The sequence below is a fragment of the Pituophis catenifer genome, unplaced genomic scaffold (genome assembly GCF_029215685.1).
Source record: "Pituophis catenifer annectens isolate HBS135680 unplaced genomic scaffold, rPitCat1.0.hap2 SCAF_4, whole genome shotgun sequence".
Classification (NCBI taxonomy): Eukaryota; Metazoa; Chordata; class Lepidosauria; order Squamata; family Colubridae; genus Pituophis; species Pituophis catenifer.
In genome coordinates, this window is record NW_027256884.1 from 34,277,324 (window position 1) to 34,281,629 (window position 4,306).

Here is a 4,306-nt window from a genome sequence, read left to right on the forward strand (position 1 = left end):
TCAATTAAGGGATACTTTTCTGCTGAAACTTTTGCCAAATATCTGGGAGTCAGACATATTGCCTTATCTAGTACATAATCGGCCAGCATCTACCTGTAGACTCCAACACAACACATATTATTGTATGCATTTATTATATATTCATAATAAGGATAAGTACAATAAACAGCATTAGTTTTCTACAGTACTGCACCTCAGGATAAGGTTGTGAACAGCATCCTGATGTCCAGAAAGTGAAGGGAATATTTATATTTATTTATTTGTTTGTCAAGAACGTATTAGGTAATAAGTATAAACACAGATTGGATACATAAAATAAATACAAATAGAGGAAACATTATGACAGGGGCCGTAGGCACGCTGGTGCTCTTATGCATGCCCCTTACAGACCTCTTAGGAATGGGGTGAGGTCAACAGTAGACAGTCTTAGGTTAAAATTTTGGGGGTTTGGGGATGAAACCACAGAGTCAGGTAGTGCATTCCAGACATTGACCAATCTGTTGCTGAAATCATATTTTCTTCAATCAAGTTTGGAGCAGTTCACTTTAAGTTTGTATCTATTGTGTGCTCGTGTATTGTTGTGGTTGAAGCTGAAGTAGTCATTGACAGGCAGGACATTGTAGCAGATAGTTTTATGAGCTACTCTAAGGTCATACTGAAGGTGGCATAGTTCTAAGTTTTCTAAGCCCAGAATTTCAAGTCTGGTGGCATAAGTTATTTTGTTGCGAGCAGAGGAGTGGAGGACTCTTCTTGTGAAATATTTCTAGACACCTTCAATTGTATTAATGTCTGATATGCAGTGTGGGTTCCAGACAGATGAGCTGTATTCAAGAATTGGTCTAGTAAATATTTTGTATGATCTGGTTAGTAGCATGATATTACAGGAAAAGAAGCTATGCAAGATTAGGTTTACAACTCTTAATGCCTTTTTGGCGATGTTGTTACAGTGGGCTTTGGCACTTAGATCATTAGATATGAGTACTCCAAGGTCCTTGACAGAGTGAGGGTCATCTACAAGATCGTGTCCACTCAGCTTATATTTTGTGTTCTGGTTCTTTTTGCCAATGTGTAAGACAGAGCATTTGTTGGTCGAGATTTGGAATTGCCAACTGTTTGACCATTCCAACACAAAGTCAAGGTTGGTTGGATTTCGTGTGCAGGAGGTTTTCTTCTTGTTTGATGTGGTAATTGGTGCTTTCAGTCTTTATTTGGTGACATATATTTTTGTAGCGGCTTTTAAAGTTAGCTACATAGCCAATTTTGTTTTTTCGCCAGAGGGAATATTTTTTGGGATTGGAGCTTTCTTATTCATATGGGTAATTGGTTTTTCCTGGTTTTGGTGATTAGTGGTACATATAGTTTAATAACTCTATAGATTTTGAGCATGAAAATGTTATAATGGTCTTTGGCAGTGTTACAGCCAGAGAATAGAATTTGCCAATCAAGAGATGAGAGGTCGTTGTCTATGAGATCACAGCTGGCTTTTTTGAAGTTGTAATTGGGTATCCCATTACTTTGGTGATTTTTATAAGGGCGTATATTGAGACAAAAGTCAATCATGTTGTGGTCACTGTTGGAAAAGAGTTCTTTTATTTGTAGTCCATAAATTGAGTTTAAGCTGTTGCAGAAGATGGGGTCGAGGCAGGTGTTGAGTCTAGTGTTGTTAGTTACTAGTTGATATAGACCTAGATTTGTAACAGCATTGTATAGGGTTGTGTGAATGGGTTCAGTTGTACATTTGTTTATTGTCCAATTAATAAGAGGTAGGTTTATTTATTTTTATTTATTTATTTTATTCAATTTGTATACCGCCCTTCTCCCAGTGGACTCAGGGCCGTACACAGCCAGAACCAAAACACAAACCAATACAAAATCTAAAATTTTTAAAAGAATTACATGACTTTGGCCCAAAATTTAAAACATTCAAACTAAAACCCACTGACAATTTAAAAAGCAAAAAAAAAAAAAGGGGGGGAGGGGTTCACGCCAGCCCTGCCTGATGGAAAAGTTTTTAGGGCACGGCGAAAGGCCTGGAGATCCGATATCCTTCGTATCTCCGGGGGCAAATCGTTCCAGAGGGCAGGAGCTGCCACAGAGAAGGCCCTCCCCCTGGGGGTCGCCAGCCGACATTGCCTGGCTGACGGCACCCTGAGGAGTCCCTCTGTGGGAGCGTACTGGTCGTGGGAGGCTACCGGCGGCAGAAGGCGGTCCCGCAAGGTTGAGGTCACCAAGAAAGATGAGAGGGTATGGGCAGGAGGCTGCCCACGTTAGTAGTGAAGTTAACTTGTTCGCATGTGCGATATCGTAGTTAAGGGCTCTGTAACATAGTAAGAAGCGAAGTGTGGTGTTTAAGGACAATTCACAGACAATAGTTTCCGGAAGAGTGAGTTCATGTGCAATTTGAATATTTTTTAGATTTAGTGACTTTTTGTAGAAGATAGCTACTCCACCCCCTCTGCAGGTTTTGCGATCAGACCGGTAAACGTGATAGTCTCTTACTGTGATAATGGAGTCAGGGAGGGATGCGTTTAGCCATGTTTCACAGACAAATATGATGTCAAATGTAGCAGTATTTAATAAGAGGAGGAGTTTGGGCATTCTTAAAATATGGAATGCTTCATGAATTTGCATGTCATGCTTGCGCAGGGGCCATGCTAATCTTCTCTGTATCGTTCCAATTTTAGTATATGCTGAAGCACATATACTGATGGAGCACTGGGCCTGTTGAGCAGTCAATGGCATCACAAGGCCACTTGCTGGCCAAGGTCACCGAAAAAACAACAGTTGCCTCATTTTTTTTTTTCTTTTGAGATGCTCTTCTGCAGAATGAATCTTTGTATGAGTCTGATGTTTCTCATCCTTGGAAACTTTAAGATGTATGGACATCAACTTCGGGCACTGAGACTCATACTGGCTGGGGAATTATGGGAGTTGACATTTTAAAATTGTCAAGGTTGAGGACTGCTTCAGTTGGTTGCCCCATTTTTTTATTGCCACAAATGGACTCTGGCTTTCTGAGAAGTTAAGATGGTTGGATGGCTGCCTAGAAAAAGAAAGATGGTGCAGGGACTTACCCACATTATAAAATTGTGAGGAAGAAAGGGAGCAATTCCTTAAAAGAGATACAATGAAGGGACATATTTGTTTCCTGTAGTTCCAGTTCCACCATTTTATTAGATGTTGCTGAAATAAAGAAGCATATCCTCTTTTTGTATCTGATTGTTTTTCTAACCTTTCACAGAGTTTGCTCAAGTATTGTAACCTACATGTCCAGAAAGCATTGTGAAATGTGGTGGGCAATAAAATCAAGAGGAAGAAACATGTATTTCTTTCACATGAGCTGTCTATAGAGCATAGAAGTGAGCATCAAGATTTGTCTTTCTTTTCTTTAAATGGGGGAGAATAAGTGTAGAAGAGCACAGTGAGGAGAGGTTACAGCCTGGGGAAATTTGGTTTCTGATCTCTTCAACCTTAACCTCCTGAGGGCTCCTGTCCCAATTCCTTCTCTACTTTTTCCATCCTACTTTCCACCACTTGCTGGACATAGAAAGAGACTAAAAAGTACTATCAATCAATGCTTTTACTGCTAATTTGACAAATAGAGGAAACTTTTCAATACTGGACATAGGAACTAATCATATTAACCAACTGCAATTAATATAAATTTAATCAAAAGATTTTCCTTGTTCATCCAGTTGTTTACCTAACTGTGACTCCTTTTTATAATGCCAGTCCCATGCCAGGTGTGGCCCTCAGCCCATCCCCATCATAAACCTTCACATGACATTAACCCTTTTCTATGTGGTTATGTCGCCCAGAATGTACTGTTTTGAGAGATGGCCACTTTATTTAGGATGTATTAATTATCAAAAAGTGTGTGTGTGTGTGTGTAGATATACATGTGAAGATAGGCAGATAAATAAATGATTGGAAAGTTTATGGGTGAACCTCTAAATACCTTGCCAATACCTTGCCATAATTATTGGCACTTAGGATAACAAATATCTGTTTATATCAAACTGGTCCCTGCAATATGTAAAATACATTAATGAGCTGTGACATTACTCACTTATATATTATCACTAATGACATCATATATGAACATGCTAGCAATATTTTAATAGTGATCAAACATAACAACAATGTTTCTTACATGACTTTAATATTATTTTGATAAATGCCCAGCTTTACAAACAGGTACTAAAATACTGTAGTGTTTTAACTTTTCTAAAAACCAGATCTTAATTAAATGAAGATAGTTATAAAACTTCAAGGATATAACTACCAAGTAAAGTGCTTAAATAGC

The 4,306-nt window shown here is 38.7% G+C and overlaps 1 pseudogene; it reads right to left on the bottom strand.

Annotated features, from left to right (window-relative positions):
* Nucleotides 1-2,601: 2,601 nt before the first annotated feature.
* Nucleotides 2,602-2,697, bottom strand: LOC139317295 (U6 spliceosomal RNA; annotated as a pseudogene).
* Between the last annotated feature and the right edge of the window lie 1,609 nt (nt 2,698-4,306).